The sequence below is a fragment of the Enhydra lutris genome, unplaced genomic scaffold, assembly GCF_002288905.1.
Source record: "Enhydra lutris kenyoni isolate GAN:26980312 unplaced genomic scaffold, ASM228890v2 scaffoldscaffold12, whole genome shotgun sequence".
In the NCBI taxonomy this organism is placed as follows: domain Eukaryota; kingdom Metazoa; phylum Chordata; class Mammalia; order Carnivora; family Mustelidae; genus Enhydra; species Enhydra lutris.
In genome coordinates, this window is record NW_019154096.1 from 63,504,937 (window position 1) to 63,528,161 (window position 23,225).

The following is a 23,225-nucleotide window of genomic DNA, read 5'->3' on the forward strand; positions in this document are numbered from 1 at the left end:
GGTTGGCAGGGAGTCTGCTTGAGATTCTCTCTCTCCCTTCCCCTCTGCTCCTCCCCTTCGCCCTCCCCCGGCTTGCACTCTCTCTCTCTCTAAAATAAATTAAAAAATAAAATCTAAAAAGTAAAAATACAAGAGAATGGTTACAGGAATAATAATATCAACTCTTTACTTTTATAGTGGTCACTATGACCTAATCACTTCTTATGGCTTATCTCATTTATTTAATTCTATAATAGGTACAACCTGATGTGATAGGTATTGGTGGTATCCTGAAGCCCAGAGCGGTAAGGACTTTGTCCGGGGTTACACAGCTCAAGAGTGGCAGAAAGCCAGGATCAAACCCAGGCAATCGGGCTACAAGGCTCATACTGTCCGTACTGTGCCATCTTGCATTCTTCAGAGGCTGCCTGCGAATATCTTTTAGCACAGCCTGATCCAGACTTTTCTGCATGGTCACATTCTCTTCCACTTATCACTATTTTAGCAATGGGTGTAAGATTTCATTATAAGCTGCTAACTTTGGATACTTTACTATTCTCTTGAACTGCTTTGCTTATATACTGCTAACGCATTTTCTACCACAGCGCACTTGAACAATTTGGATAGCCAAAGTAAACAGGCAGCTGGGCCAGTGTGCCCCGAACCTGCATTTTGAGGTCTGACCTAGTACAAACATCCTTGGGACTCACAGTTTTCCATAACTGTCTCCAGTGAACTCATTCTGGGTATCTTTGTAAGTGTCCATGGCCCTCAGTGGCTCTCACGTATTCCCTATAAATATCTTTCAGTGTCCAGTTTGATGGATTCTGTAAATAAAATGCCCCAAATCCCTCCCTCTGCTTCCCGCTAGAATAGCAGACCTCAAACTTTTAAGTCTCAGGACACTTTTACACTCTTAAAATTACCAAGAGCCCCAAAGAGTTCTTGTTTGTATGGGTGACTTTAAGCAACATTTCTCATATTAGAAACTGAAACAGAAAAATTTATTTACTCATTCTTTTTTAAACATGATAATCAACTGCATATGAACAAAAATTTTTATGAAAAATAACTGTATTTTCTAAAACAAAATTAGTGAGAAGGGGGCATTGTTTTATATTATTGTAAATCTCTTTACTATCTGGCTTAATGGAGAACAGCTGGAGTCTCATAGGTGCTTCTGCATTCAATCTGTTTCGATGTCAGTTGTGATGTGGAACATCTAAAAAACTCCACTGTACACTCATGAGAGAAGGAGAGTGGAAACAGCAAATAACATCTTATTATTATAAAAATGGTTCTGACTTCATGGAACCCCTGCAGGAGTCCCTGGAACACATTTTGAGAACCATGCCCTAAACTATGGCTGATATTTACAATAGCACACCAATCTGAGTAAGTCTTTCTGCATTAAGCAGGTGGTGTCCTAGAGGCTATGAACCAGTTTACCTTGAGCCTCAAGGTGGTACTTGGTTCCCTGCCCCTTTCCTCCAGATTTCCTGTAGGCTGAGCCATGCCACTCATGCTCATTAGATGTCAGAATACCATGTTTTGTTTTCCACCGGGCCATGAACTTCTTGAGGACATGAACCAGGTCGATTTAGTCTCATTCCCTAGTGTCAAGCACATCATGCCTGACATGTGATAGGGGAATTTTGCTGAAATGAATAAAGTTCCATGATAAAGATATCAGTAAACAATCCAGGCAAGTATGTGTTGATTTTTGTTGAAAATTCAAATATTTCTCCTCTTTCGCAACATCATCTGCCCATCAGATGTTTGTTAATGTCTGTAATGTGCCAAGCAGCAGAATAGGTAATGGGCTACACAAAGGCCAGTGCATACTTGAACCTTGCTCTTATGCACTTCATTTCATAGAGGAGGCAGCCAAGGAAACATAAATAATTATAGACTAGGGGTGCCTGGGTGGCTCAGTGGGTTAAGCCTCTGCCCTCGGCTCGGGTCATGATCTCAGGATCCTGGGATCGAGCCCCACATTGGGCTCTCTGCTCAGCAGGGAGTCTGCCTCCCCGCCTCTCTCTCTGCCTGCCTCTCTGCCTACTTGTGATCTCTCCGTGTCAAATAAATAAAAAAAATCTTAAAAAAAAAATTATGGACTGAAAGAAATAAAGAGGCTGCCATTACTAAAAGGGGAGACGGTAATGGAAGATTGCCTTTACTACATTAGTACACCATCTACCCTGAAACCCAGACCCCATTGCTGGCCTGTGGACTTTCTGTTTAACAGGTGTATTGGAATATCATTTATATGCTAAGACAGGTACTCATTGGTGAGCGTCCAGTTCAGTGATTTATAGTAACTTTGTAGAGTTGCACAACCGTCACCATAATTTATTTTGGAAATACTTCTATCACCCCAAAGTCCTCCCTGTCGCTTGCATTGAGCCAATTCCTGCTCCTACCCCCAGCCCCAGGCAATCGCTGATAAGATTTTAGATATTTCGTATGAATGGAGTCATACAATATGTAATCTTTTATGTCCAAATTCTTTTGCTTACCCTAATGTTTTTGAGGCCCATCCCTATTGCAGCGGGGATCAGTCATTTGCTACTCTTTAGTGCTGAGTATTACTCCATTGTATGCCTGTGTCACGTTTGGTCTCTCTGTTCACCAGCTGGTAGACCCTTGGATTGTGTTGAGTTTGGGGCTATTACGAATACGCAGCTATGAACCTTTGCATACAGGTCTTTGTATAGACATATGTTTTCATTTCCCTTGGGTAATGTTGGGAATAGAATCAATGGGTCTTATAGTATGTATATGTTTACCTTTTTTTTTAGCTGCCAATCCGTTTCTGCAAAGTAAATGTGCCGTTTCACATTCTCACCTGCAGAGTTCGAGGACTCCATGTCCTCAGTAGGGTCCATCTTTTTTATTAAAGCCATTTAGCGTATGTGTTGTGAGCTCTCATTTTAATTTGCATTTTCTTAATGACTAATGAAGTTGATCATTTTTTTCATATGCTTATTAGCCATTGGTGTACAGCCTTTGGTGAAATGTCTACTTACCTCTTTTCTAATTGTATAAATTTTTAATAGAGTTATTTGTCATAGTATTGGACTTTGAGAGGTTTTTTTTTTATGCTTCTGGATACAGGTTTCTTATTAGATACATGATTTGCAGATACTCTCCCTTAGCCTATAACTTGCCTTTCTATGCTTTTCTATTTTCTTAATGGTGAATTTTTAAAAATTCTTCTAAAGCTTCTAAATTTGGGAAAGTCAGTTTATCAATTCTTTATTTTGTGGATCGTGCTTTTAGTGTCTTGCCTAAGAAATCTTTGCCTATTCCAAGGTGACAAGGATTTCTTCTAGAAGTTTGATAGTTTTAGCTATTACATTTAAGTCTGTGTTCCGTTTTGAATTTTTAGGTATAGTGTGGGATAATGGTCTAAAAGTTTATTTTTTTCAAAATGTGGGCACACAGTTCCCCTAGCATCTTTGATTGCTTTGGATCCTTTGTCAAAAACAAATTGACAAATGTAAAGGTTTAATCCTGGGATTGCTATCTTGTTCCATTGATCTAAATATCTGTCCTTACAACAATAAATACTACATGGTCTCAGTTACTATAACTATAGTAAGTTTGAAATCCAGTGATGGAAGTCCTCTAATTTGTTATTTCTAAAATTGTTTTGGTCATTCTAGTTCTTTTCATTTATACACACACACACACACACACACACACACACAAGTACCTGCTAAGATTTAATAAGGCTTGCATTGAATTGCCAGCTTAACAATATTGAATTTTACAGTCCACAAACGTGAACTTGTTCTCCATTTATGTAGATCTTTAATTTTTCTTTGCAATATTTTATACATTTCATTGTATAGGTTTTATGCTTATTTTGTTAAAGTTATTCCTAAATTTTTTATTCTTTTTGATCTTGTTGTCAATTAAATTTTTTCTTAATTATTTGCATACTATTCTTAGCTGGTATGTAGAAATATAATTAATTTTTGTGTGTTGATCTGGTGTCTTGCAATCTTGCTATATTTACTAGTCCTAGTAGCATTTTGTAGACTCTTTGGGAATCTCTACATATATAATCATGTCATCTGTAAATGAAGATAATTTTATTTCTTCCTTTCCAGTCAAGATGCTTTTTATTTCTCTTTCACGCCAGACTGCTTTGGCTACAATCTCCACCACAAAATTGAACAGTAGTAGTTAGAGCAGACATTCTTGCTTCAATCCCAATCCCAGGGGAAAAGCATTCAGTCTTGTATCATTAAATATGATGTTGCCTATGGGTTTTTCATGGACGACCTTTATCAGATTGAGGAAATTCTCTTTTATTCCAAGTTTTTTGTGAGTTTCTGTCATGAATAGGTATTGGATTTTGCCAGATGTTTTTCTGTGTCTAATAAGATTATCATGTGGAGTTTGTCCCTTATTATATTAATGCAGTGTATTACAGTAATTAATTTTCATATGTTAAACCAACCTTGCATTACTGCAATAAATCCATTTGGTCATGGTGCTTAATCCTTTTACTATGTTGCTGGATTCAATTTAATATTTGTAAAGCATTTGGGTGTCTTATGTTTATGGTGATAGTTCTTGTGATGTCTTTGTTTAGCTTTTGTATCAGGGTAATACTGGCCTCATAGAATGAGTTGGGAAGTATTCTCTCCTCCTCTAAGAGAAAATAGAATTTATGTGGATCAGTATTACTTCTTTAAGTATGCAGTAGAGGGGCACTTGGTGGCTCAGTCGGTTGAGTGTCCCACTCTTGATTTCAGTTTGGATCATGATCTCAGGGTCGTGGGATAGAGCCCTTCATCAGGCTCCATGCTAAGCAGGGCTGTCTGCTTGAGGATTCTCTTTCCCTCTCCTCTGCCCCTCCCCCCACTTGCATTCTCTGTCTCTCTGGAATAAATAAGTAAATCTTTAAAAACATATGCGACAGAACTCATTGTTTAAGCCATCTGGTGCCAGGCTTTTGTTTGTGGAAAGATCTTAAATTACTAATCCAATTTATTTACTTGTTGTAGATCTGTTCAGTTTTTCTATGTCTTCTTGAGTCAGTTTTGACAATGCATATGTTTTTAGGAATTTGTTCATTTCACAAAATATTGTCTAATTTTTTAGTGTGAAGTTATTCAGAATATTCCCTTATAATTCTTATAATTTTTGTTACCTCAGTAGAGATGTTCCTCTTTCATTGCCAGTGTTGATAATTGTGAGTTTTTCTTGGTTATTCTCGCTAAAAGTCTATCAGTTTCCCTGATCTTTTCAAAGAGCCAACTTTTGCAGTCCCTGGTTGGCTCACTCAGTTGAGGTTCCGACTCCTGATTTCAGCTCAGGTCATGATCTCAGGGTCATGAGATCAAGCCCCTGTCAGGCTCTGGGCTGAGCGTGGAGCCTGCTTAAGATTCTCTCTCTCCTTCTCCCCCTGTACCCCTCACCCTGCTCATGCACACATGCTCTCTTTCTCTCTCTCTCAAAACTAACTAAATAAATAGCCAGCTTTCTATTTCATTTTCTGTATTGTGTTCTATTTCCTCTCTCATTGATTTCTGCTCTAACCCTTCTTTTTTCTGCTTGGGTTGGGCTTAATTTGCTCTTTTTCTAATTTGTTAATATAGTAGCTTAGATTATTGATTTGAAACTTCATTTTTTTTCTAATAAGATAAATTTCCCTCTAAGTTCTGCTCTAGTTACATCCCACAAATATAGATAGTTTTGTTTTCGTTCATTTCAAAGCATTTTCTAATTTCTGCTGTAATTTCTTGTTTAACTCATAGGTTCATTAGAAGTGTGTTACTTAAGTCTCTAATTATTTGGGGATTTCCCAAATTACTTTTGTGGTCAATTTCTAATTTAGTCCTGTTGTGATTAGAGAACACACTTTTTATTATTTCAGTTCTTTTCAGTTGACTGAGATTTGTTTTATGATCTCTAAGTGGTCTATGCAGGGGAATATTCCGTGTGGTTCTAAAAAGTACATGTGTTCTATAAATGTTAATTGGGTCAAGTTGGCTGATAGTGTTGAAGCCTTCTATTTCTTTACTGATTTTTTGTTTAGTTATTTTATCAGTAGTTTTTTTGAGTTTTTTTAAATAGGCTCCTCGCTCAGCGTGGGAAGTGAGGCCCAACTCAGAGCTTGAACTCACATCCCTGAGATCAAGATCTGAGCTGAGATCAAGAATCAATGCCTAACCAACTCAGCTACCCAGGCACCCCTTCTATCAGTTTTTTGAGAAGAGTATTAAAATCTTCAAGTATAGTTATTGAACTTTTTCCTTTCATCTGTCAGTTTGTGCTTCATGTATTTTAGGAATTGGTTGTTAGGTGTGTATATGTTTATAATTGCCATATCTTCTGGTGCATTGACCCTTTCATATTTATTATGTAATGTCTCTCTGTCTCTAGGACTATTTCTTGTCCTAAAGTCCATTTGTGTCCACTTGTCTGATATTAGTGTAGACACTCCAGTTCTCTTACGGTTACCATTTGCATATATATATATATACATATATATATATATATATATGCATGCATATATATGCACACATATTAATAATATTATAATATATTACATGTAAAATATTATAATATATTGATATTATTAATATGTTATTTATATATAATGTATTTATTATTTTATAATAAATATATATATTTATTTCCACCTTTAGTTTTCAACCAGTGTATGTTTTTTAATCTGAAGTGTGTTTCTTGTAGGTAGCATAAAGTTGAATTTTTTAATTCTGTCTGACAACCTGCCATTTGATTGGAGTATTTAGTCCCATAGCATTTGTACAATTTTTTATCTTGTTGGATTTGTGTCTGCTATTTTGCTGTGTTTTCTATAGGCCTCATGCCATTTTTTCCCATTTCCCCTTTTCGGCTGTATGTTTTAAAACAGATAATTCTTATGTACCATTTGAACTATATGCTGATTTTTAAACTACATGTGTGGTTATTATTTTCTTAGTCTTTGCCCTAGGAATTGCAGTACGTATCCCAACATTTTACAACCTACTTCAGCTTGTTACTGACTTAATTTTAATAAAATCTAGCAGCTTTGTTCCAGTAGAGCCAATTTCTTCCCTTTTCCTGTGTACTATAGTTGTCGTATCTATATATGTTATAAACCCCTAAATACTAAATTATAATTATTGCTTATACAGTCTTTATGTTTTTTAGAGAAATTAAGGGAACAAAAGAGAACATATATAGCTATGCAGTCTTTTATATTTACCCACATGTTTATCATTTCCAATGTTCTTCATTTCTTTTTGTGGAGTTGAGTTACCATCTGGGGTCATTTCCCTTCAGCCCAAAGGACTTCATATAGTATTTCTTATAAGGCAAATCTGCTAAAACACACACACACACACACACACACACACACACACACACACACATTCTTGTTCTTTGTTTATCTCTAAATATCTTTTTGTCACTTTCATTTTTGAGAGATAGCTTTGCTAAATATGGAATTCTTGGTAGACAGGTTCCCCCAACCCCTACCCTTTCTACCACTTTAACTGTGTTGTTCCACTATCTTCTCCCACCATTGTTTCTGAGAAGAAATCAGCTATTAATCTTCCTGTTGTTTGCCTATACATAATGAGTTATTTTTGCTTTGCTGCTTTCAGGATTTTCTCGTTAAGCCACTCTATCTTCAAATACATTTTTCTGCCACTTTCTCTCTTCCTTCTCCTTCTGGGACTCCCATTGCACATATGTTGGTATGCTTACTATCCTGTCGCACAGGCCTTTGAGGCTCGGCTCACTTTCCTCCCATCTTTTTTTCTTTCTCATCTTCAGTTGGATGATTTCTATTGACACGTGTTCAAATTTGCTAATTCCTGTTCATGTAGTTTCTGTATTTTTCAACTCTAGAATCTTTTTTTTTTCAACTCTAGAATCTTTTTATAGTTCCTCTTTCTCTACTAAGGTTCCCTATTTGTCAAAGCATTGTCATCATAATTTCTTTAAATTCTTTAAACAGTCTCTTTAATTCCTTGAATGTTTATAATAGCTGCTTTGAAGTCTTTGTCTGCTAGATCCAACATCAGAGCCACTCAGAATCAGTTTGTATTGACTGCTTTTATTCTCCTGAATATAGAGCACCCTTTTTTCTTTCTTCATCGTGTCATAATTTTTTGTTGAAAACTAAACATTTTAGATGATATATTGTAACAGTTCAGGATGCTGATATTTTTAAATAGCTTGCCTGAACGTGATCTGCAGGCTCCATCTCCCCTGCAGTCTGCACAGTTGTTGCTTTTCTGTTTTTTATTTCTTATTTTTATTTTATGAGCCTGGCTTCCTAGGGGTTGCCCCTTTTTGTGCAGAGCTTAGTGGCCAGCCAATGACTGAGAAAGGGTTATGCTCAAAAACCTTGAACCATAAGTCTTCAGTCCTCTGTCAAGTGAACTATATGCGGGTTGAGGAGAACACTCAAAGTTCAGCCTGTTCTCAAGCCTGGCTTGGCTTTGACTTTTTACTGGGGGCCTCTCAGATCTCCCTGACACATGCACATACTTGCCGATCAACACCTCATGGCTCTCTCATTTCCCGGGTCCCTCTACCACATTTTCGGTTGGTCTGTCACTCACCAAACCAGAACCACAACCTCAGGCTAGCAGAACTCTGCATTTTGGGACGCCTGGGTGTCTCAGTCGGTTAAGCGTCTGCCTTCGGTTCAGGTTGTAATCTCAGGATCCTGGGATGGAGCCCCGCATCCGGCTCCTTGCTCAGCAGGGACCCTGCTTCTCCCTCGGCCTCTGCCATTCCCCCTGCTTGTGTGCTTACGCTCTCTCTGTCTCTCTCTCTTTCTCAAAGAAAGAAAGAAAGAAAGAAAAGAAAGAACGAACCCTCGGTTTTCCCTTCTGTATTTCCCTATCAAGTTTGCTGCTTTTACTGAGAATGTCACTGGGCATGGGTTTTGTCTTCTGCTTCAAGTCCAGTCATCCTTCTCTGGCAGCCCCACCCTGGTAAAATCATTATTCTAGCCAGCTAAGCTAGGGGAAGAAGTGGGGATGTTCTTACACAAGTTCTTCTGAAAGCTTTCTACGAATAAACACTTCTTGATTTCTTTTTTGCCTTTGGTCATTATCCAGAGAACTGAGAGGATTTTTTTTTTTTCCTTTTCTGGGAGGACTTTTTAAACAATTGTTTAGTTTTATACTTGTTTTAGGGAGAGTGAGTTTGCTGACCTCTTCACTCATAGCCTGAAGTCCCCCAGTAGAAGGAGTTGTGCTAGCCTGTATAAAGTGTGTGTTTGTGGGGTGCCGGATTGGCTCAGTCAGTAGAGCGATGCGACTCTTGATTTCAGGGTTGTGAGTTCAGGTCCCACGTGGAGTGTAAAGATTCCTTAAAAAGAAAATCTTTAAAAAATAAATAAATGAAATAAAGTGTGTACGCGTGTATGAAGTATGTAGGATGGGGTTGTAACAAAAGACCTCATCCTTTCATTCCACCCATTCCACCATCGGGAGTCTGACTGCGGAAGTCTTATCCCCATGGGCCTATATGGGCTGCAAATCCGGCACAGCTCTTCGCCCATTCACTGACCCAAAGGCAACAGGTGGGACGTGTTCCTGACAGAACTGTGGAAGAAAAATGGGCCAGTCGTCAGCTTGTTTCTCTTTCATTTATCTCCGTCATCTGGGACTACAATCTAGATAGTATCAGGCCCAACAAAAGGTACACCCTGATATTATTTTCAGTTTTTCGTCTAGACGGAGAAGACTAAGCACTTGGTATCAGAAATACCTACCATGAAAAATAAGAAAGACGGGCTCCGTGGAAGGCCAGAGGGAGGTAGCACGGCTTGTTCACTTTTTCTCTAGATATTCCTTTTTTTTTTTTTTTTTTTTTTTAAGAAAAAAGTTTAAACCCCACCACCCACTCGTCGGGTGATTGGAGACTAAAGTTGTAAAAATGTGCTGCAGGCAGAAGTTCTGAAAAATCCCAGCAAGTGTTGAAAACATCTCTAAACAAGGTATTTTTCTCGTGCACTTTTCTTGCTAACGGTCCCAACTGCTTCCAAGAAAGCTAGTAAGCGCGTTCGCGGCCGGATAAAAAATTTATGACGGTGTTTGGCAAAGGCTATCTCGCTGCTTGTTTTATACATTTCCACAAGGCACTTGAAGGCGGCCTCTTGTTTCCTTCCCCTCCCACCCCCCCAGCCCCCCCACTTTGGGTACATAGACCTTCCTGATCACTGTTCTGGGTCTGTTTTCTAATAAAAGAGCAAACTCCTATGAAGTAGGATTAAACAATAGAACTTTTTTTCCTCTTCAGTCACCTCAGAAAGTGTGGGGGAAATGTTTTCCACTCTGTGTTGCGTGGAAGGGGAGAAGAGAAGCTGGGTCTGCTGGTTTCGAATGGGCACATTTTCCAGAAGGGCAAGAACCTTTTAATTAATGACTGGAGACTCTTAGTGGCAGAAGGAATCGGAGCATTCCCTCAGTCCTGGCACATCCCCACGGCCAGCACTTTGCAGATAAGGAGAAGGAGCCTGCCTTCCGCCGAAGGTCACACAGCGGAGCTCACCTGGGAGGCTTTCCGCGCCGCGACCCCTGCTTTACCCGCCACTTGGCGCCCCAGCCCAGCTCGGATTTGGTGGGGGGCGGGGGGTGTTCCCACACACGTGCGTGCACTCACAGCCTGTTTGATGAGCATTAGCATCCAAAGCCATTCCGCTTTATGAAAATTAAAACATCTCCTTCCCTAAAAGTCTTTTAAAAATCTAACGCGTTCACAGCGGGTGTGATCAGGGAGTGATCTGTCGAAATGGCATTTCCTGCCCGCATCAGTGAAGCCTCCATCCAGGTTGTCCCATTAAATGTTACCCCATCAGCCTTTACAAAGGGCGGCCGTGGGGGGCTCCATTTAGGGAAAAAAAACTTTTTCTTAGACCAAGTTTGGATGTTGATAGTAATAAGGACATAGGCTGCTGAACACCCCCGTTAAGAGTCTGCCCGCCCAGTCCGGGAAAACAAAATTCTCTGTCGCAGCCTTTTCAAAACAGTTACCAGATGATGCTTTCAGTTGTTAATGACCGTGGTGTAGCACGCACGTCATCATCGGGACTTATTCGAAAGCCCGGCTGCACCCCGCGCCCCGCTCCCCCCCACCCCCGGCCCCCAGCCAAGGCGTCTGCGGGGACAGACCCACACTCGGTGACGCCTCCAGCTCGGGCTCAGGCTCAGGCTCAGGCTCGGGCTCGGGCTCGGGCTCGGGCTCCGGGCTGGGGCGGGGAGGGGGTGGGGGGCTGGGGGCCGGGGCGCCTTGTGCCAGCAGCCGGCGTTATTTGATGCGAAGCGCTGCAGACAGACCAGGAGTAAGCGGATTATTTCAGACAGTGTTGGGAGGTAACTGGAGGAAGATTAGCTCGACATGAGGCAGATATCATAAGCAAATTAGAAAACCTCCCCAATTAGTACAAGAAACCCAGATTTGTGCCGTTTGTGATCTTCTGCTGAAAGGCAAAGTGTCCACGTTATAGGCTCTAGGCTTGATTTGAGGTGAAATGTTGGCATTTCCCATCAGTGCATGTTAGCATCAGAGGCTGTGTACCGGCCTAATAAATAAGTAAATCCCTGTCCTCCTCGGCTTTCAAGCAGTCCTCATTCTGAGGTTCTATACGTTGGGTCATGTTTTATTTGGCCCTGGAATAATCTCCAGGGCATATTATAATATTTCTATACTGGGAATATTCGACAGGACTCTGGTGTCCCACACGTAATCTCTCTTTTGTTTGTTTGTCTTAGGGCACACCTATCATGCTGAAGTCATAAAAACGGAGCGTGCAAAATGTCAGACGCTACAAATGCAATTAGATACTTAAAAATAGCTTCCTTGGTGGCACTGCTTGAAATCTGAACTGGGCCTTATTTTTCCAAACCCGGTGACACTTTTCTGCAAAGCCACTGCCTGTGTGCGTGGACCAGAGGCCCGGGTCCCCTTCAGAGCCCCATGCAGATGATCAGGTCATTCTAGAAATCAGAACGGGCACTACCGTCCTATCAATATCATGGCCAAGCGGGTTTTCTCTTTCTCAGGTGACACCGTGTTGCTTCTTGTTTCTTGACCCCTGGGATTCACAGTCAAGTTGCCTGTGGCAGAAGCTCTCAAGAGACAGAGCCCGACTTGTGTGAGGGGAATGAGGCGTCCACACTCCTCATTTTAAGGTTTGAAATGCATTCCAAATCAACGTTTATTTCAGCAGAATTCAAACAGCCACAAAGCTCAGATTGTATTTTGCCGTCTCATCCGGGGAAGAAGGGGAGGATGTTTTCGTAGATGTACGTGGTGACTGAATTTTTTTTTTTATTGTAAAATTAGTGCATACTCATGACAGAAACGAATTGGGAAAATCCGAGGTTTTTTAAAAATCTGCATTATCAGGGCGCCTGGGTGGCTCAAATAGGTTGGGCCTCTGCCTTCAGCTCAGGTCATGGTCTCAGGGTCCTGGGATCGAGCCCCGCATCGGGCTCTCTGCTCAGCAGGGAGCCTGCTTCCTTTCCTCTCTCTCTGCCTCCCTCTCTGTCTACTTGTCATCTCTCTCTCTCTCTGTCAAATAAATAAGTAAAATCTTAAAAAAAAAAAATCTGCGTCATCCTGACATCTAGCCACAATCATTACTTTAAGCTTAATGTGTATATTTTCCCTTTTGCAAAATTGGGGTCATAACGTACATACTGTTTACAACCTTTGCTTTTCAGCTTGTATATTATGGGCAAGAGAATTGGTGGTCTTTGTACCGAGTGGGATAGTTCAAGATCCTCTTACACCTTCTGAGTCATCAAGAACAAATTTGTTCAATGTGGTTTTTAGTATCAATTTTATTTTAGTGTATTTTTTCTTTGAAAAGTGTCAGTATCCAAGTAGCATTTGTGGCAACTCTCAACTCACCAGTGTTCTATGGAATATTATCACATCACCATATTTCTTTGAGGGGAACTTCGCGTTTTCTGTTTTTACATGCATGATCTAATTTGAACATCACAAGGACCTATAAGGTAGGAAAAAAAAGGACAGATGTTGTTATCCCTGATTTTATTCATAAATGCAAAGTGAGCTAGAATGTATGAGGCAGCATAATGCCCATGATGGCTCTTCACATCAGGCATGGGTACGTGGTCTTTAAAATCAGGCCTCACTTTAAATACCAACTTTGCCCCTAACTTGTGGTGTGATCGTGGGCAAATTGACCTCCCTGAGCCTCAGTTTCCTCCTCTGGAAAATGAGAACATTGATAGCTTTGTCATAGATGTGTTAAGAGAATTCGATAAAAGAATTTGTGTCAAGTACTTAAAATAGTGTAAGGCACCAAAAAAGATTTTAAAATTTACCACTGTTTTTCTTTTTCTCACACATCCCCTCTCATTTTCTTATAACCTTATGAAAAAATGATTTTATTTCTTTAATTCAATTTCCTCAATTCTTAGTGTTATCCTAAATAATAATCATAAACATAATAATCAACAGTTCAAGAAAATGTAGGAATAGATAAAGATAGGGGAAAAAAAACCCCACCACCTGTCACACAGGAGTGCTATTAACACTTGGCTACATTTCCTTCCAGTGTTTTTTTCCCTTTCCCCTGCACAAAGTCTTGCCATTTGTTTTAGACCTAGCGGCTACTATCACGAGCTAATGACATAGAGGTGGTATTAATGCGTGTGTTCTAGAGAATGTATTCTGCGAGCCACTAACCTCTGCTCTTGTTTCCAGATTATAAAAGATTATAAGATCTTGTGTCCAGATTATAAAAGAGGTGCCCCTTGGGAGTCCCACTTCCTTTGGCAGGAAGCCAAAACAAGGGGTCCCAGGGGTTGTCATGGCGGAGGTACAAAGAGGTTGGCTCCAGAACCTGACATATTTGAACACACTGGGTCCTTGGCCCACTGATCCTGTGGCCTTGGAGCAAATTGTGTAAAACTCAGCCGAACCATTCACAGGACCAGAGGGTCTGACAAGACTTCAACGGAGGCCACCATGTGTCAGGTCTGAAATCGGCCTTGTTGTCACCCAAGGCATGGGCAACTCAGAATGACTACTTTCGAGTATCTTCAACCACTGGGAAGAAAAGCTTTCTCCTAGACTCTTAAAAGGTGTTCTGTTCAGGCCGAAAGGAAAATTCCTACAGCCAAGCATCTCCTGTCAGCTAATTTGATAGTTCTCTATCAAGTAAACCATTAGTGAATACATTGATTCTTGGTCTTTTCTCCCCCCCCCCCCTTTTTTGCGGTTCTGCCTTGGCTATTCCCAAGATTTCTCTGAACCAGTTGGGCAAAATTGATTTTTATTAGTTCCACCGGCCTTGTGGAAAATTATCTCATGAACTGGTTTTTATAGGAAGACTCAAAGCGCAGCACAGGGTAAAAAGCCTATAGCAGTCAAAACTGTTGTCTGAAATGTCTTCAGACTGGAAGGCTGAATTTATTGCACAAAACAAGCGCTAGCAAGGCGGAGGTGTGCAGCCCTGCTCATTATCACCGGAAAGGGGAACCAAAAAGCCGAGTAAAAAATTAAATTTTAATAATGCCAGTGATATTTTCTAAATCTTTCCTGACAGAAAGATTCTCATTATTTTTATCTGTCTCCGAGTAGGTTCTTTTAGTGCCATCTCAGGAATGGCCTTCGCTACAATTGTTTTCCAGGCTTTAAAGCGTCTGAAAAACCAAATATATACAGAGAGAAAGATGCTTTAGATTGTTTAAGGAAGAGCCGTGACCGTGGTAACATTTCGGCTAGTGTATCTGCAGCCAACATGTGCTGGGAACGCCTTCAGCTTTCACAAAAGAGGTCCACGTTGTTAAGACAATTGAAGTGAATCCCCGAACAAAGGGGACCCACGATCCACAGCGCTTGGCTACGGAGGAACCCGGGGGCCCCGAGTCCCAAGTTTAGGTTCGTTCTGGAAGTCACCCCATGCTGGCCATGAAAGGAGATTCAAGGGAAAAATGGAAATGTCCTGTTGTTTTGGTAAACGTGCAAACTCGCTTTCCAAATATCACACGGAACAGGACTGTTTGGGGATATGAGGAGAAATAAAGCCAGAATCATTCAAGTAGCCGACCCATGAGGACATAAATTCCTTTTGTTTTCTTAGTTCCTCAGTGCCTGCGTATAAACCTGTCCTGTCTGGTCCCAAAAGGATTTATAGCAGATTGCCTAAATATAGACAATAGATTTCCTATATACAAAATGAAGTCAGGGGTGAGGTTCGTACACAAACTTGGAAGTCTGAGAGGTGGGCCACGGATTCATCTCGAGGCATCCTGGCAGCCACCTTGAAGAGGAAGATGGTTTCGGTTACATGAGTCAATACCCCTAAGATAAAAACAGAGCTCCTTCCTCTACCCCGACGAGAGAGAACACCTTCCCGTGGGACCTCATTGCAGGGACACACGCTGTTCAGGGTAATAAACACCATGTTCAAGAGCATCCTTGCAGGAAGTATGAGCTCCACAGGGCTGCTTCTCACCGTCCGCCTGTGTAAGCCCGTGGCGTTGCGCCAAGCACAGGTGAGAGCGCGTGTGAACCTAAACAGCTCGGTGCAGGTGGGCTCCCGGGGGCTCCGCAGCTCCAAGGAGAGACCCCAGTGTCTCCGGGAGGGATGGACCCCATTCATTAGACACCTCAGTCACCGCCGTTTCTCTCTGCTGGACTTCTGATGGACATTCAGCAGGGGACTCTGAGGTCATGCCCTCTGGCAAGGACCTGGAGTGACACCACCTTCCATTGGTAATTAGGTGCCCTCGTGTTGTCCGGTAGCTGTAGTCCGGGGTTGGATTTCGCCATCCACTTTTGAAAACGAAGGGCAAGGAGCTTGAGGGCAGCCCCTCCAAAGGATGAGAGTGAAAAGAGTGGCTCCTTCTTTGTAACATTCAGGCTGCTGTCTGGCTCGGCTCTGAGAGCGACCCATCCCTCCAAACTAAGGGCTGGTTTTTCTATCTGTTGCAGCGAAATAAAGCACTTGAGAATGTGTTCAAAGGCCACTCTACTCCTCAGCAATTTATTGTCTTTATTTTTATCAAGTCCCTAAACGTAGTCCTCGGCACCAACCGCAGGGGCGCTTGGGTCACATGTAGTTGCTGCCAGTTTAGAGATGGGGAAACTGAGGCATGTTTACTTCTGTTTCACAAGATCACTCAGTAGATGGCAGATCTCTCTCTGCTTCTTACCCTCCAGTAGAGACGCTTGGTTTCCCCTCACAGGCCTACTGGTTTATAAAGCGTGTGCGTGAGCTATACACCCCGTCCTCCTTGAGAATCGCCAGCTGGGCTCTTCAGGGCATCGTGCAGGCCGTGAAGGTCAAGGGGGCTGCAGATGTGGGGTCCAGCCAACCTCTGCCTGTGCTTGTCATCACCCTCTGAGAGGTCCACAAGGCACACACGAGCTGGTTTGTGGCTTCTGTTGACCTCTCACTGGCCTTCAATCCGCTAGTTGGGAGTTGGTTGTGGGCTAAGTTGGATACACTCAGTGTAGACCCTGGTATTGATGCTCCTCTCGAGGCTGAATTTCACACTTCTGCGGGGTCAGGCGGGCCTCTGAGGGAATCCCCAGGACAGCGGTTGGGCAGGATGCTTCCACCTACACACCCCCTTCCTTCTAATTTGTTCCATAATAACCAGTCAGAGGTTACAGATGGAAGACCCACAGATGCACTCTGCCCCCCAGACAGATGAGCTTTGTGGGGCCACCCAGTGTTCTGGAAACCTTTTACTTGGTTGCCAGTAATGAAAACTTGGGCAATTTCACAGGAGGAGCACCACTGCTGGCTTCTCTTGGCAAATCAGGAGATCTGGCTGCACTCAGCCCCCTGTGAGTCCCACAGCAGTCAGGAGCAACCCCCCCAGTTTAGAGAAAGGAAAGACACTCCCGCTTCTCCCAGTTCCTGCCCTGGGTGCCTGCAGTCCTGACTGGCCATCGCCCCACCTCCCTGCAGGACTCCCCTCCTTGGAGAGAAGAACCCGTGTTCTCAGGCCGGGAGGTGATGTGACTTTGTCTGGCACAAACCTTGGGATCCTGCCATCTGACTGTCATCCTACCCACCCCTTCCCCCGAAGAACTATGAGTCAGCCATCCTGCTTATCATTAATAAGCCTCTCAAGGAGGCCTTCTTAGCCTGGAGTTCACCTGCTCCGAAATGATTAATACCGCTTTGGGTTATATAAGGAGAGTTTAAGGGAAAAGATGATGAAGGCCATGTTAAGTTTGAAGAGACAGCGCACACCCTGCTGGGGGCCTCTTGTCCTCTCCCGCCAGGACAACAGAGGAGCCCAGGGAGTCCCCTGCCTGGAATGGAGGGACCAGTGGGCAGAACAGGGTGCCCGGAGCCCAGGACTGGGGTCACCTGATGGAAGCTGGAAGCACGGAGGCCTCTTGGGCTGGAGTCACAGTGGGGATGGAGCTGCTGAGAAGGCAGGAAAAGAAAGGGAAGAATACCCCGGCTTCTCTTCTGCCCATCCCTGGCCACCCCCTGGTGTCTTCCCAGTGCCTCCCACTAGCTGAATGCAGCGGGAAGCCAGGCTACGGGGGTCAGCATGGTCGCATGGTGGCAGGAGTCAGCCTCTCTCTGATGCAGGGAAAAGCAGTCAAGGGACGAGGAGAGGATCTAAAGAGAAGCAGGCCTGGGACTGGCCCAGTGCAGGATGCGATTAAGACATCCCATTCCGGGTGCGTGTGTGGCTCAGTGGGTTAAGCCTCTGCCTTGGGCTCAGGTCATGATCTCAGAGTCCAGGGATGGAGCCCCACATCGGGCTCTCTGCTCAGCAGGGAGCCTGCTTCCCCTTCTCTCACTCTGCCTGCCTCTCCGCCGACTTGTGACCTCTCTGTCAAATAAATTAAAAAAAAAAAAAAAAAAAAAAGACATCCCATTCAGCTGCCACAGAACCAAATCTGGACAAGACAGAGAAGCTCTGATGTTCTATTCTAGAACCTGTAACCACTTCCCTCAAGAGTTGACAGGGATACAGGTAACTGATAAACTGCCAAAATCTTTCTTCCTCCCGACGTCAAGGAAGAAAAAAGGTGTAAATCCAGAACAATTAGGAGATAAGTATCGAACGTCAACATCGTATCTTGTAGGGAAATAAAGGTAGCACCCATCACTAAAGCCAAGGCGGCTGTCTCTATCAGTGTGATGTCAACCAGCTTGTTCTGGAAGAGGCAACTTGGCTTGTCCCAGGGTGCTCCCAGGGAAAGGAACGGAGCTGGAAAGGGCAACCTCCACCTTCCTGAGTAACTTAGTAGCTGCTGAAGATGGGGCTTCCAGGAGAGGGGCTCAGCCTGGACCCCACAAGGCACGCTAATCAGGGCCGGCACCAGGATGTGCCCTGCAGGAATCTGAGAGAAATCTACAGGCTTTCCAGGCCAAGGCACCTGATGTGGGGGTTGGGGGGGGGGGGTCTAACATTGCAGGGGGTGAGGGAGCAGCCACACAGGAGAGAGTTTCAGGGTCCATCGTGGGGAGAGCCATGAGTGATAACAGGAATGGACTAATAATAATTCTTAGAGTTCTTTACGGAGGAGTTACTGTTACCAAGCACTGACTTAAAGCACTTCACGTTGAATTAACTCATTTCTTTATTAATGTAAGTCATTGAGGTACTGCTATTATTAGCCCCACTTTTTTTCTAATGAGGAAAAGGATGCATTGGTTCTTTGGAACTTCTGGATTCTTTGTACTGGTACTTTTGGTTTTCTTTTTAAACAGAAGACCGAAGGAGATTGTCCACTTCCTGTTTTGCCAAGTAAGAGAGAGAACATTTCCAATGTCCAAGTAAGGGCACTGGGAAAAACACTGCCATCTACTATCAGCATCATGTCATAAAATAAGAACATTTTCACACCAAAGCGGTCAAAAGGACTTCAACTCAGAGAAATAAGGAAGCAATCTGCACAGCTGGTGTGTGGCAGATCCTGGATTCAAATCTAGGCAGTTTGGCTCCAGAAATGAAGGGAGCTGCTCAGCTTCTGCCCAAATGTAGTTCCTGGCTGCCCTAGACGGTGAAAGGGGGAGGAACTGGCGGGCCAGGTCAGCAGGGCAGTGAGGCTGCCTCACAATACAGGGGCAGGACCCAGCGGGAATGGGGGACCTCAGGGCACCCAGCAGGAGTGGGGAAGGGGTAGGAGTGCAGCACCTCAGACTGGGGATGGGGAAGGGGGTGCCATCCTGGCCTGACACTGGTAGTCTGCCTTGTGCTGAGAACATTCCCAGGGCCACATCTGGAGTGGGCCTGGCCTTCTCCCCGGGTGGGCCTGAGCCACCAAATCTGGGTTCTCATAAATCAGGATCATTATGAGATTAAATGACATCACACATGGAGTAAGCATCCAAGAGCACAAAAACTCACCTTGCCTTTTTAAGACTGGAAGTATTTTGCTACCCACACGCCGTACAGAGAATCCTGGGGAGAGATTCCTTATTATGTTTCCTGGATGAAGGGACCCTTAGTCCTTTCGCAGAATCACACTGTGAGTCTAGTTAATTCTCCCGCCTGATTTTCTTTTCTGTCAGGTACTCTGTTCCAACAGATGCATTAAATTAAATCTTCCGCAGCCTGGCGTCTTCTCATAGCATATCCCCTCATTTGTATGATAGGTGATGTAAACATAATAAAAAATTATGGGGTCCCAGGTCACTGGGCGACAGGCAGTCTTGGGTGAACAGTCCCCAGTGCCTTCCCTCTATCCCCGAATCCGTGAGGGATCGGTGGTCATGCCTCTGCCTAGGAGAGAGGCAGAGAGGACAACAGACTGAAGAAAGCTGGCAAATATGCTACTGAATAAAAATGAACATTATCGTAATCATTTCCTGTGCGTTTACACCCGGCGCTAAGAAAAGAGTTGACTTTAGTTAATTAGCGTTGCGTACTTTCAACAAAATTCACCTGCACACCCAATTACTCTGTCTGTGGAGAAGAATATAAAGACGAAGATGTCAAAGACTCGCTCTTCAAACAGCCGAGAAGAGTCTGGTCGGGAACAGAAGACACGGCAGTTACATAAATAAACGCTGCGCTGTTGGGGTGTCCTGCAGGGGTGGGACAGAAACTCGAAGAGGCGGCTTGAGGTCTTGGTGAAAGTGGGAATGAGAAGCGTCTCCACCTCACCCGATTGTTGCGAAGGTTCAACAACGTGTAGAAGATGCCAGAACGGCACCCAGCCCGGAGTAGGTGCCCAGTCGGTACGAGCTGCTGGCGTGGCGTGGCCGTGTCTGCGTCCGTCCTGACGAGGCTGCCACCACCAGCACCAGGGGCGCCGTCCCGTCGAGTCCTGAGGAGCCATCGCCAGCGAGTCCAGCTGAGCGGGATTTTCCAGCTCCCAGGCGCAGATACTTTCACATTTCTCCCATTGGGACTTTTTCTCCTGAAATCCAGGACAGGATTGTCCGCTTTTTATTTTGCCAAGTAAGAGAGAATATTTTCCAAGGAGAGAGTCTATTTCCAATGTCCAAATAAGGTCACTGGGGAAAAAAACCTGCCATCTACTATCACCATCACGCCATAAAACGGAGGACATTTGAGCACTGAAGCAGTGGAAGGGACACGATGTCAGAGAAATGGCGAGTCCTTCAAATAGAGTCATCTTGTGTTCAGGGACAAGGAGCCTTCCACGTCACTCCGCTCTTCTCGTGTCACTCTCAGCCTCGAGTGTGGGAACTGCTGTCCTCTGTCGCCGGTGCACTGGGACGTGTTCCTTGATCTTGTCGACCGGGTCGTCTTCGCAGCAGCATGTGACTGAATGGCCATTGCGTGCCATCGCCAGGATGACACTGGCCGCTCGGATGAGCCCGAGCATTACCAGGAACACAAACGGGCCTGGGGGTCTGGGGACCCAACTGGCTCCCTGATGGTTAAAGCCTGGGGCAGGTGCCTTCCCCGACCAGGGTGGGGAGGCCTCTGCCCGCTGTAGCAGGCGGCAGATGCGCGAGGGATAAAGTAGATGATGCATTGCTAGAGCGTCCTCGCTTCATTCCTTTCAAGTTCTTTCAAAACCCTTTGATTCTATCCGAAAGCCCTGTAGTCAGCCAAGCCACTCTCCCGGCCCCTTGCCACGGTCAAGTCCATGTCTCGAATGGTCGTGGCCATGGCGCCCAGGCTGAAACTCGCTGTACACCTTTGGCCACAGAGAGTGCACAGTAGCCGCAGAGATCACTGATCAAAACCTTTTGGCCTCATCAGTGAACCCTGACAGGTACTTGCTGGCTGCCTTCCCCAGCCAGAGAGGAATCCCTGAGCCAGCTGTTGGGACCCCATGCTTTTGCCTTTGACGTTCACATTGCCACCTCCAAGGGAAGGTAGCCCTGCTGGGGAGAGTGTCACCATGAGGCCCAATGGCCGCCATCCTGTGGGGACAATAAGCCCAGCGGGCTTGATGAGGCCACGGCTCCCTGGACTGCCGCCTCCGCCTTCCCATCCAGCCCCTGGAAGTTTCCCCCAGGCAGCCTCTCCGGCCTCCTGACAACTTCCCTCCTGCCTCTCACCTTTCCTAAAACGGCCTCCTCTTTCACCGAATTATTTGCGGACTGCATGCATGGAAAGGGCTTTACCTTTTCAAAGTGCTTTACAGTCTTGAATGAGCTAATCCTCTTCTCCCCGGGGTGGTTGGTGAGCCGGCTGGTTTTGCTGGGTGAGAAATGAAACCCAGGTGTCACGGCGTGCCTTGCTCCAGGTTACCCCAGGCCGATGCAGGATGGTGGGCACACAGCAAACTGTCGCGCGCTGGCATTGCTCTGATGACGGCCTTTGTTGTCAGGCGTCTGTAATTGATCACTCCTTGTGACACCCTCAGCCCCTGTAGGGCAGGGACTCTGTGTTTCCTTTTTTCCTCAGTAGGACCCACTGTGTGCGGCCCAGGGACCACCCTGTTCTCCAGCAGACCCAGGCCGATCCTACCTAGCTTTTAGCTTTCAGACCAGGAGTGAGCAAATTGGGGACAGCAGGCCAAGTCTAGCCCAATGCCTGTGTTCTGTATGGCCCGTGGGATCAAAATCACCTTACATGTTTTCGTGATGGGAAAAAAATCAAAATAATTTTGTTGATATATGGAGACTATATGAAATTCAAATTCTAGTTTCCGAATAGGAAGCTTTCTTTGAACACAGCTACGCTTGCCCATTCACCTTGTCCACGGCCGCCTTGTCACTATGAAGGGCAGTTAGGAGTTGCAACAGACCCCATATGGCCCACAAAGCCAAAAACAGTATTCTCGTGACTTGAACTGTGTTCTCCCCTGTCCCCCTGTCCCCCCACCCACATTCATGTGATGAAGTCCTAACCCCCCAGTAGCGCAGAATGTGGCCTTGTTTGGAGATGGGGCCTTTCCTGATATTAGTAGTTAAGATGAGGCATACCAGAGCAGGGTGATCCCTGAATGCAGGGTGACTAGTGTCCTTATGGAAAGAGGACATTTGGGCACAGGCCCACACACAGGAAGAGGGCCATGTTGAGGATGGAGGCAGAGATCAGGGTGATGCGTCTATAAGACAAGGAACCTCAAATACTGTCAGCACAAAAGCTGGGGAGAGGAGTGGAGCCAGTGCCCCCTCCCAGCCTTAGGATGAACCAAGCTGCCAACACCTTGATCTCCAACTTCTGGCCTCCAGAACTGTGAGACAGTCAGTTTCTGTTGTGTAAGCCCCCAGTCTGTGGTCCTTTGCAATGGCAGCTCTGGGAAACTAACACATCTACTGTCCCGCCCATGACAGAGAGCATTTGCTGATCCTGGTTAAACTAAGTAGAAATTTGGAAGTGGGGTTAAGCTACTCTGGCCCTCACTCAGGACCTAACCTAGGTGTGCTAGAGCTTAGACCCTCGTTCCCGTCTCCTGGGTTCCTTGCCAGAGTGTGCTCATTTCTCCATTTCTCCACCCATCAAAACGTCCCTGTGCCCCACGTCCTCAGGGCTCCCAGACAACCCACTTCTCCTAAACTTAGGTCAGTGAATGTGGATGATGAATGGTGGGTGATGTCTTTGTAAGTTGACCCAGAGATGACATCTGGGTTTTCTTCCTATTTTAGATGTCTTTTCCCGGAGGCAGGAGTCCTCTGAGACACATCCCTCAGGTCCCTCCTCTCACGTGGCTTTGGGCAGTTGCCTGCTCAGTTCATGAATGGAAATTCTTGTTCTGAGATGAAAGAACCAACAGCTCCTGAAGATGATGAGCCCCATGGCTATGTTCAGAGCTTCCAGGGAACCAGGCTGGGACTGGCCTGTCCTCAGAGGAAGACTTTGTACAGT

At 44.7% G+C, this 23,225-nt stretch overlaps 1 protein-coding gene across 3 annotated transcripts in view; it reads left to right on the top strand.

Annotated features, from left to right (window-relative positions):
* The window catches only part of LOC111144937 (vesicle transport through interaction with t-SNAREs 1A), a 376,195-nt gene that overhangs the window by 343,301 nt on the left and 9,669 nt on the right, over positions 1-23,225 (top strand). The gene's annotated exons all lie outside the window — the stretch shown is intronic.